This window comes from Eublepharis macularius, chromosome 1 (genome assembly GCF_028583425.1).
Source record: "Eublepharis macularius isolate TG4126 chromosome 1, MPM_Emac_v1.0, whole genome shotgun sequence".
Classification (NCBI taxonomy): Eukaryota; Metazoa; Chordata; class Lepidosauria; order Squamata; family Eublepharidae; genus Eublepharis; species Eublepharis macularius.
Genome location: NC_072790.1, coordinates 112,480,753 through 112,492,811, shown reverse-complemented (window position 1 = coordinate 112,492,811; position 12,059 = coordinate 112,480,753).

Here is a 12,059-nt window from a genome sequence, read left to right as displayed (position 1 = left end):
ACTCCTTTGTTAAAAGCCTAGGTGAAAAAAGATATTTTAGCCTGATGCCTAAAGGACAGTAAAGTAGGTGCCAGCTGATTCTCAAAAAGGAGGACATTACAAAAGTGAGGTGCCACCACAGAAAAACCCATCTCTGGTTGCCATTTGGCTTACTACTGCAGGTGAAGACACAAAGAGCAGGGCTTGAAAAGAAGATCTCGACTAGTGGGTTGGATATTATGGAGGAGGTAATCCTTCAAGTACCCTGCCCCAAGCCATTTGGGATGTTATAGGTAAGAACCAGAACTTGGCATTATGCCCAGAAACAGATGGGCAGCCAGTGTAGATCTTTCAGCATGGGGATGTTATGGGCCCGTTCCACACAGTCAGTTTATGGTGATTTAGATATCATTCCGCACCTCTCGACCTCCAGAGTTCTACACAGGAAAAGGAGGCATGAGTTGCAGAATCTAACTCACCCCAGCTTTCCCCCCAGCTTTTTCCCCTGCGCACATACAGTGACTTTTTCAAGCCCCTGTCAAGTCACTGCTGATGTGTCCTATGTGTGTGCAGAATTCTTAGTCCTGTACTGCTTCTCCCTCCCCCTTCCTTTCCCTGGGTGCTAATTGGTTGACCACCCAGTGGAAATCATTCCCTCCCTCTTCAGTTCTCCACATATACCCTCTTTATGTTTTTTAAAAATGAGGGACGGGTCGTAATGCTGCAACATGATTTCTCATTCAGCTGTATTTTGAAATCAAGACTGCAAATTCATAATCTTGCAAACTGTGCCCACAAAGTACATTTTTATCATCTGACTGACTCTGGAGTTAGGAGAAGTCTGAAACAAGCTCCAAGCAACTGAGTATCTAACCTCCCCCCCCCTTTCTTTTAATTAGAGGAGAATCATAATGCTGTGATGTTGGAGCGTTCTACCCCTTTAAGCACATTATCCATCCCGTTTCCTGATGGCAATCCACATTCCCCGCTGATACTTCTTGGGTTTACCTTTTTATTTCCTTTCTTTACAACCAGAGCTCATGTTCATGGTGATTTCAAAACAGAGGTGGGGGACTCATCTCACGAATCCTCTTTCTCACGAATTCTCACGAATTCTCAGAACACAGTCATGTGATGTGAGGCCAACGAGAATGCCGTTTTGTTTGGGCAGAAGAATAACATTTTGCTCTGGCAGATAGATGCCATTTTGCACCAAACAGACAATTCAAACCAAACCAGAGCAATTTGCTAGCAGCTAGTGGAACAAGCATGAAAAGTATTTTGTAGGTTCTGCCCAGAACTCTGCTGCAATTGCCTCTCTGGAATTCAATTTGGTGTCTGCTTTCTTATTCTAGAGGAGTTGCGATGTGTCCATTGAAGCTGCCTTTTATGGGGCTGGAGCCAATGTCACCTTTTTTAATTTCAACACGTATGTCATAACATTGCAATGTTGGAAGCCAGTATGTTTACCATCCCCCTCCTTCTCCTTGCCCCTGTATTTGCTGATTGGGCAGTCCCATGCCCACAGCTTATGACTGAAGTAATCTCTTCCATCTTATTCTCACAACAACCCTGTGAGCTTGTTTAGGTTCACAGTGTGTAACTGGCCCAAGGTCACCCATCAAGCTACCATGGGAAAGTGAGGATTAGAACCTGGTCTCCTGTATTTTAGTCCTAATCAGGGGTAGGATTAAACAGGCAAAGCCTGTAAACTCATGGTTCGATAGAGAATGCAGGGAGGTAAAAACCTTGCTACGTAGTGTTAGTCACTATCGTGACTCGAAGGCTTCAACTCTGCCATCAGAGTACTTTAAGCTTAAGAATCAGTTACATCAACATATTAAAAAAAAGAGGTATTAATACATTAAGACTGAATGGGATGAACTATATCATACCTCAACCTTCAAGAACTCGAAAAAATTGGGGGCTGTAGTTTCAGGTACATTCCACGCTGATGATCCCTCTGTGTCTACCGTCTCTTCTTATGTTTGGTTTCAGTACTTCTCAACTTTGTTCTATCCAGAGCAAAGTAGTGTTAACGTTCCATCCCAGCCTTCTTTGATTGATTTGCCTGATTGGCCACCTGTATCACCAGATGAAATTAAAGAATTAATTTTGCAACTAAAATTAGGGAAGGCACCTGGCCCTGATGCCATCCCCTCTGAAATCCTTAAAGTAGACCCGGGCTGCTCCCCTTGCATCTTTGTTTACAATAGTAGATAGACCAGGCATAATCCTTATTGCATGGCTGAATACAATAATGATCCCGATATATAAAAAGGGTGACCATACTAACCCTGCTAATTATAGGCCGATTAGCCTACTCTCCATAATGGGAAAGCTATACACTAAGCATTTATTAGCTAAGCTAAATTTTTGGATGATACAGAAGAGAATTTTAGTCCCTGAACAAGCTGGGTTTCTGTAAAGGGAAGACCACTTTTGACCACTGTATCACCCTATCTCATTTAATTAACAAGTACACTGTGAGAACTGACTTGAAATTATTTGTGGCGTTCCTAGATTTAAAGGGAGCATTCAACTCAGTTAGCAGGGATTTCTTTCGATTAAATTAGATCAATTATATATGGACAAAAGACTTCTTATGCTTATTAAGAAAATATATACTTCCAATACCTGCCAGATTAAGTGCTCATTAGCAGGCAAACTGACTTTGAAGATTCCTGTTGTCAAGGGTGTCAAACAGGGCTGTATTTTAGCTCCCTTCTTTTTCAATCTTTTCCTTAGTGATCTGGCCAATCATCTGACTGGTACTGATTGTCATGTACCTCTGCTTCTATATGCTGATGAAACAATTCTGTTGTCCAGTTCCAGAATTGGTCTAAAGTGCTTGCTGATTCGCTGTGTTGGGTTCTTTGCTTCCAATAAGCTCCAGCTAAATTATGATAAATCAAAAATCTTAGTTTTTTCTAAAACCTGGAGTCTATATAAATGGGTTATTGATGTGAAGGAATTAAATATTTCCAGTTAAATATTTCAAATATCTGGGTATCTATTTCCAATACAATGCAACTTGGTCTACCCACCACAAGTATGCAGCAAAGACAGCTGACATTAACGCATCAGCTATAATATGTTTTTTCTATTCCAGAGGTAATCCATTCATACCAGCTGCCATAAAGATTTTTAAGTCCAAAGTGGTCTCTCAACTGTTGTATGGATTGAAGTCTTCCAGGGCTTTTATTGAGTTTGATTTATTGAACTGACCATTTGCACTTGCTCCCCTAGCTGCACTTTTCTTCACAGTGACTGATAGGAGTGGAGGAGACAGACTAGTGCGTGGGTAGCACTGTAAAATGAACTAAGATGCACCCCCGCAAAAAACAGATCTACTCAGATGTATGTCCCATATTATTCAACAGTGCTTACTCCTAGAGAAGTATCTTTCGAATTGCAGGCTATGATTGAAGTCTGCACATTCCCCCTTCCAAATGTTTCCAAAGCTGATAAATGGAGAGGGGTCTCCCCTTTTGAGGACCTGATTGGCAGGGAGACTATGCTATTGCCTGGTTAGCGTCCCAAAATATAGAGCAACACGGTAATACTGCTATCAGACAAGAAAAAAATTCCCGTGTACTATAATGCCTCCACAATCAACAATAAAGCGTGTAATATTGTTTCCAGAATTATTTATTCACCAATATATAAGGGGTATATTAAACAACTTGTATTTCAAATTATCTCTCTTAGCACATTCAAGAACTGTACCACATATTGCACTCCCCCTCAACCTCAATCATATAGGCATTTCAGACGTCCTGTAATTATTCTATTAAAGTGTCACGTGCTCCAAGTGCTATAATTGTTACAATTAAAGTGCATTTACTGGTCAGGCATCCTATGACACTACTTTTCCTATACAGGGTTTAAATTGCCTTGTTCACAATTATAATATACAGTCACAATATAGGTGCAGTCCAAGAATGATTCCAGACACTGTGGGTGTCACAGCTCATGGGTAGACCTATGTCCTTCCAATATACGTTGTAAACTCTGTGACTGAGTTCTCTAACGGACGGTCCAGATCCTTGTAAGGTCCGTTTCCAAAGTTCTTTTTCAAAGAGCACAGTAGTCAGAGATTCTTGCAATTAACCTTCCATATCCCCTTCTAGTATTCCAATTACTTCCATGGAAGTAATTGGAATACTAGAAGGGGATATGGAAGGTTAATTGCAAGAATCTCTGACTACTGTGCTCTTTGAAAAAGAACTTTGGAAACGGACCTTACAAGGATCTGGACCGTCCGTTAGAGAACTCAGTCACAGAGTTTACAACGTATATTGGAAGGACATAGGTCTACCCATGAGCTGTGACACCCACAGTGTCTGGAATCATTCTTGGACTGCACCTATATTGTGACTGTATATTATAATTGTGAACAAGGCAATTTAAACCCTGTATAGGAAAAGTAGTGTCATAGGATGCCTGACCAGTAAATGCACTTTAATTGTAACAATTATAGCACTTGGAGCACGTGACACTTTAATAGAATAATTACAGGACGTCTGAAATGCCTATATGATTGAGGTTGAGGGGGAGTGCAATATGTGGTACAGTTCTTGAATGTGCTAAGAGAGATAATTTGAAATACAAGTTGTTTAATATACCCCTTATATATTGGTGAATAAATAATTCTGGAAACAATATTACACGCTTTATTGTTGATTGTGGAGGCATTATAGTACACGGGAATTTTTTTCTTGTCTGATTGCCTGGTTAGCAACAGAAAAAATAGATGTACATTGTGCACATTCCTCCTTCCTGCCAACAGAATTAATTAATAATATAAGGGCTCTTTCCCCTTGGGATCCAACTGGTGAATGCCTTCAAGGAAAATAAGATGCTGTCCTGTGATGTGAGCCCAGTCTGCTGCTGCTTCTGTAAAGTAAGAACAAAAACAAAGCATGATCCGTCAGATCAAGAACAAAAACAAAGCATACAAACGTTTTGGTGAGAGTGACTAATTACAATTTAGTTTCCAAGGGCGGTTTTCACGTCTTAACAAAATCACACAAAATCATGCAAAAGTCATGGAATGACGCGATTTCATGGTGTGATTTCCCATCATGACTCCGTTTCATGGTGCAATGACATCAGAAATCGCACCACAAAATGGAATAATGACAGGAAATCACACCATGAAGACACCATCTTTCCGTGAGTTTTGCACGATTTTGCATGACGGTTAAGACATAAAAATGGCCAAGATTTGGTTCAGCATTCAGAAGCTGTTTTAATAAAACAGAACAGTATTTTCAAGGTGATGACTTTTTTGTTTTGTTTTGCTCACCCCAGTGCACATTTCTCATTGAAAGAACAATTCCTTCTGTGAGACTACATTGGTCTGTCTTTTCTGGGGACACGGGCAATCAAATCTGTAGCAGATCTGTGGGTGGTGGATGTATACAAAGTGTACATAGTCTCCTTCTAGGTATTCTGTTCTGTACAATATTCACAGTGACCCTAAAACTATATTCAAATTGGGGATCAAGTTCTTCTTGCATGAGCCAAGACATGGGATTCTCAGAATAATTCCTGGAATACACACAATGTTTCTTCCTGTAATTCTATACGAAAGCCATTTTCGTTTAGAAAGACCCTTCAAAATCCATTTTTTTTTTAAATTTAAAAGATATTTTCTGTGATGTGTTAACACTCAGCAAGAAGAGCTCAGTATGGAAAGAACTGAGACAGAAACTCTATGAATATTGTCATTCAGGCAGGCCTAAGGTTAGTTCTCTGATGTTATCAGTTAATTTCCTCAGAACATATCACATCTTTATGCATAAAAGTTTACTGTATAAAAACAGATCTGTGACCAGCATTTGGTCAAATACTCATGCATCAAAAATGGGTCATAAAAGAAAAAGAATCAATATACTCTAGGGATAAGGAATTTAAGTTCCAAAAATTGGGGTGGAATTCCTCCAGTGGCTTTCCATAATCTTTAAATATATCATATAGAGCAGAATATATCATATACAAGAGAACATTCAACTACATATATACTTGCATGTATCTTGTTTGAATTTTATTATTTATTTTATTTATTTATGTCATTTACAGCCTGCCTTTCTCACTGAGACTCAAGGCTGATTACACAGTGGGAGATCAGTACAGTCAATATCAAGGACATTTCCATAAACAATGCCTTAGGGTAAATAAATACAAGTTTACAAAGACATAGCATTAGCAGGCATCCAATACAAAGTTCTAGTACTGACATTAGACAACATGAAGCACAGGTAGCTCATAGGAGCACACATTTAAAGCAACAGATAGTATGATTCAGATGCTCTTATGAGACATCATGGTGCAGGTATTATTACATGCCTGAGGTCTTGGTTTATGATGGTTGCTTTGCTAAAGTAGGGTATCGGCCATTTTGCCAGGCAGGCATGAGCACAATTAAGTGGAATGTTACCGGGATCTGCTTTTCCTATGTCTGTGTGAGAGACCTATGTGCCCTAAACCATTCTGTCTTCTGCCTACTTGTTTCTGGGAATCTCCCCACTCTGATATGAGGCACTGCCTAGATATTAGACCTCAGTATACATAGGCAGGATCCCTTAATTCACCCAGTTACATGTACCTGAACATGCTGAAAGGAGGACTCTCCAATAGTCAAGGAGCATACTCTATTTGAGTAACAAAGGGTGCTCAAAAGAGCCACAGGTGATATGCTGAGTGCATATCATCATCATCATCATCATCATAACAACAACATTTGATGTATATACTGCCCTTCAGGACAACTTAACACCCACTCAGAGGGGTTTATGATGTTTGTTATTATCCCCACAACAATCACCCTGTGAGGTGGGTGGGGCTGAGAGAACGGCAAGAAGCTGTGACTGACCCAAGGTCACTATCACAGCTGCTAGCTGAGGCCCAGGGAATCTCTCTGTAGGCTGCTACCACTCTGGTACAGATTTCCTCAGAAGAGCCCAGAGCACACAACCAACCCCTTCTGTTTACTCTTTCCCAGTAGGTTTGATTCATTATGCAACCAAATGAGACATAAGGACCCAGGCAGAATAATAAAGAACTTTATTTAAAATATTTATTAATAACTGGTGTTCAAAACTTTGGAAAATAAATCGTATAGTAAAGTTTGGTGAATAAACAAACTAACACACCCTAACATGTATATCTAGACTGTTCTTAACTGTCTCCTGGAAACTGGCTTCCAACTGTCTCACCCCTTCTGGATGAGGGATCACTCCATCTGCAGCAGCCTCTCCTCAGCTCTGCACCCTAGGAGTGAACATCCTCCCCCTGTGGTGAGGCCTTTTATCCCTTCTCTCAGGTCAGGTACCATCTCCCTACTTTCCTATTGGTGAAATTTTTTCCTTCAGAATCCCCTCTTACTTAATCACAGGGGCCACAGGGAAATGTAGGCCCTGCAATCACTTTAGTGCAGGCTTCCCCAGAGCCACTAGGCCTCACTAGGCCCAGGCTCATAACAGTCACCCAGCTGGCTTCAAGTGGAGGAGTGGGGAATCAAATCTGGTTCTCAAGATTAGAGTCCCACTGCTTTTAACTACTATGCCAAACTAGGGGCGAATCCACATTACTCATTCTAAGTCGCATGTTCCCCGCATTCCCCACGCAATCCCGAGTGCCGGTCACATTACCTCATTAAACAGACGCATTTCATTCGCATTTCTCCCGAATATGTGGTCACAGGTTTTCAACGGGAGTTTCACGGTGGCCATGAACGGGCCAATGTGCAATTTAAAAACCACCCCCCTTCCTGTCTCTCCGGCCGTTCCAAGAGTTCCTATTGGCTGATTCAACTTGCAAGTGCTCCGTAGTCTGCAAAAGACTGTTTTTTACTTCATAGCATTGGATTTATTGATTATGCTGTTTCTGAATCAAATCTGGTAGTTTGAAAAATCATTTTGGGGTGAATCCATCCTCAGAACGGACTCGCGAAACTTCCTTTTTAACTGTTTTTTATTTTTTTTATTTTATATTACTGTAATATCAAAATTACAATATCCTTATAAGGAAATACAATATCCTTATAAGGCAAGATCGAAATAATGGAAAAGTAATTTTAAAAAAAAAAGGCGGGAAGATTTGTTCCCTCCCTCAAAAGCAGAAAATGCGGGTGTGGGGTGAATGCGGATTCGGCCAGTGACTATTGGGAACATAATGACACTCCAAGGAAATGAAACTTCAGTAAAATTCAGGCACTGAACTGTCCTGCATAGGAAATGTCCATGAAAGCTTCCCACATGCTTCCAAATTTCCAAAAAGGAAACGGGAGAGAGCCATCAGTGCTGTCAGTGGGGGAAAGAGAGGCATCATTATCTTCAATGATGTTTCTTTATAAGGCAAGATCGAAATAATGGAAAATTGCGCTAAATTTTTTTTAAAAAAAATGGGCGGGAAAAAAAGGTCCCGCCCAAAAAAGCGGTTTTCGAGTGGCCGTGTGACCAGAGGGGCGTGCGAGAAAGATGGATTGGAAGTAGGAATGTGAACGAAGAGGAAAAAATCGCAGATTGGAGGCAAACAGAAGATATCCAATAAACATGCGGGTAATGGGTGAATGTGGATTCGACCTAGCTCTCAGTCCCTTACATTATACCAATGGAATAGGGACCCCTCTCCTGGTTTTCTTCCCACACTGCTCCAGTAGCATCTAGGTAATGGATTTGGGGGGGGGTGCTAGGGTTGCCAGGGACCTGGAACCCCTAGATAGGGGATCCCCAGGTCCCTGTAGACTCCCTGCGGGGGATTGGGAGCTGGTACTTACCCTGGCTTCCTTTCTTCACTCCTGGTTTGCATGATGATGTCACTTCCACGAGTGACATCATCCCACGGGGTCAAAGGGCACCCCTGGGTCAAAGGGGGCCCCTTGTTGCCGCTGCCGGCTCTCACTGTGACCACGGCCACTTGCTCTCACTGTGGCCCACTATCATTTGGCGCACAAGGGCTGCAGCTGCAAGAGGTGGCAGCGGCGGTGAAGAGAGCCACTGGCAGTGGTGACAGCGAGAGTGGCCTGCTCTTGCTGCTGCCACCACTGACTGCTCTCGCACTGTCCAGGGAGAGGGCGCCCCAGGGAGCATGCCCCCCCACCAGCCAGATAAGTGGGCATGGTGGGGAAGGGTGGGATCTGTGGATCCCCCGCCCCAGGCAGGGGAATGGCAACCCTAGCTGGGACAAATGAAACAATTCCATTCAATGTGATTGTCACTGTCCTCAGAAGCATGGCAATATTAGCTTGGGATGTTTCATATAATCATATCGCACTGCTCACATGGCTTCTCTGTATACACATTACTGGAGTGGTTTGAGAAAAGCCCATAGGAAAATGGTCCTTAATAACATTGATTGGTTTTCAGTGTTTCCAAAAGAAATTCCTCCAGAAGGACGCTTCTTTACTTTCCATACCAGAGCTCTTTTTTCTTACTTCACGTGATTTTCTCAACTCCTTCCTCACTCTCTATCCTTCTCTGTCTGCATCTTAGCACCTTCTTTCTTCTTTCACTTTCTCTGACTTTTCATCTTCTCAGTCCCCATTCTCAGTATATCCTTTATTTCCTTCTTGCTAGCAGTTTACATTGCCTCAAATTCTTCCAGTCCTGAATATTCCTCTAGAATTTCTACTTTATTTTCAAACAATAAAATCATGATACAACAATGAACAATGAACTTGCCTGCAAGATTTTTACAGCAAAGATGCCTAACAGAGGTTTCAAAGTACTTTTATGCACTTCAACATCATTGTCTGGGGCGGCGGCGGGGAGGGGGGGAGATATTACACAAAATTCATCAGAATATGAAAGAGCTGGCAAATATGGAATCTTAATAGTAAGTTGCTGCTAAGCAGAAACAGTAAATCTCTGTGTGGGTTTTTTTGTTTGTGATAATTATACTAATTAAAATTAGAACTTCCAGCATTAAAATTTCCTGCAGCTGTGTAGTGTTAGCTGCTATTGTTAATGTGCATGGAAATACTCCAACAGAGGGCACCAAGAATTGCTCATGATCGGAACACCCACGCAGTCTTGTCACATTGGAAGGGCTGCAGACAGCATAACTAATAAAGTTATTGTGCTCTTTTGAAAGAATAATAGCATGCTTGAAGAGAGCATATTAACCCTGTTGTAAAGTATTGATTACACTCTGTAGTAAAGGAAATGAAACAACAAAGGCATGGCATTTTAATTCTTCTCCTATTTTGGTCTTGTTCATTTTATTTTGTTTCATTTGCACTTATATTTGAAAACACTAAAATGTGTCACCCATGACTGCAAAGAGAATTTTATTAACCTAGGTACTTGTTCAGCAGCACTTTGGGACTATGCTGGGTATCATTGTCATGAATGCAAGGCTGAACCTGGAGCAGTCGCCCACTCCACCAATGCAACTTATGTGTTTTGTTTCTGTTCTTACCATGCAGCAGCAGCACAAGTGATGCAGTCAGGCAGAGGCAGGCACTGGGCTGGCACTGACGGCAGCAGTATCTTGTTTTCTTTAACAGCAAGTCTACCAACCAATCAGATCCCAAGGGAGAGACTTAGTGTTATACCAATTAACTCCATTGGCAGGAAGGGGAATATGTGTGTGGTATGTATTAGTGCATTTTTGGCACTTCTTGGGTAATGACATTGTCTCCCTGCCAATTGAGACATTGAAAGGGGAGGAGCACCAGCCCCTCAACACTGTCAGTCACCTTCAGAAACATTCCTTTAACTCTGTTGAATGAAAGGTGCCTCTTTTGGGGGACGCTACCTTAGCAATGACATTGTCTTCCTACCAATTGAATCCTAGGAGCATAACCCCTACTCACCTATTGGCTTTGGAATAGAGTGAAAGGTTTGGTCTGGAATGAAGGTCTCCTGGAGGGAAGACACAGGTTGTCCAAAGAAATACACTACTCCAGCAGCACCATGGCACTGGTCTGTCTCCCCCACCCCCATCAAGGCACTTGGACAGTCAGTCAGTTGAGGAACAGTGGTGCTTGGAGGGGTGGAAGAAGTGGCCTGTTGACCAATCAAAATTCATCAAAGCCCTGGAAGACTTCGTTCATTGTCTTTTGGGGCTTGCTGTTGCTCTCTCTTTCTGTGGAAATGGCAACCATGTACCCCAATGAAACCCACCTAGTTCACAGTTTCCACCTATGCATCAACCAATGCAGTTTTCTCTTCATGTTTCTGCACTCCCATCCGCAATCCAGTTTACAACCACCAAAACTACTTTTAAAAAACCAATTTTCTGCTGCTGCAAGGCATTGGCCTACTTACCCCTACCTGCCTACACAGCAAAACAAAGAGTTATGGAAAAACTGGTGGCTATTTGGCTGGGGGGTAGGGGGATTGATGCTGCCTGCTGGCCGGCTGTCCTGCCTGTTATTGAGTGATGGAGATTGGTGTCAGTTACGGTGAGAACTCATTTTTGCAGCTGAAGGCTGAAATGGAATTGATTTGTTACTGGCCACCCCTCATCATGGTACTGGGAACGAAACTGCAAAGAAGCACAAAGAAACATGGCAGCAAGCAACATACAAGGAGGCAAAGGTAAGAATAATTTATTGGCACTATCATCACTTGGGACAGGAAAGAAGGGAACATAAAGCAGGAATTTTTTTAATGCTGTCACTCCATTGCACTGGCTGAATGCACGCCACACTGCTGCCCGCTATTGCTTTGCTAGCCAGTTTCCTGCCCCAGCTGCTGACACTCACCTTCTTCAGGGGTTTGTTTTGTGTGTGTGTGTGTGTGTGTGTGTTGTGTACTTAAGGAAAAACTCAGTGAGTTGACGGTTTAGAGGGAGGACTGTATTCTGAATTATTTTGGTGCCTTCTGCCTCTTTTATTAGCAAAGGCTGGAGCAAGTTTATTCCCAGTGCTGGTTGCAAGACCTGCATGGAGTTAAAGTCAGGAGGCTGAAATGGGAAGAGTGAAAGTGTTGAAGTCAGTCCATTCTACTTCCATCAGCCGAGCTCCGTTCATGCAGTAAGCAGAAGGGAGTAATTTTGCCTCCTTCCTCCTCCCACTGCAGATTCCTAACCTGCATGGCTATTACTTTGCAGGGGTCCTGTGATCC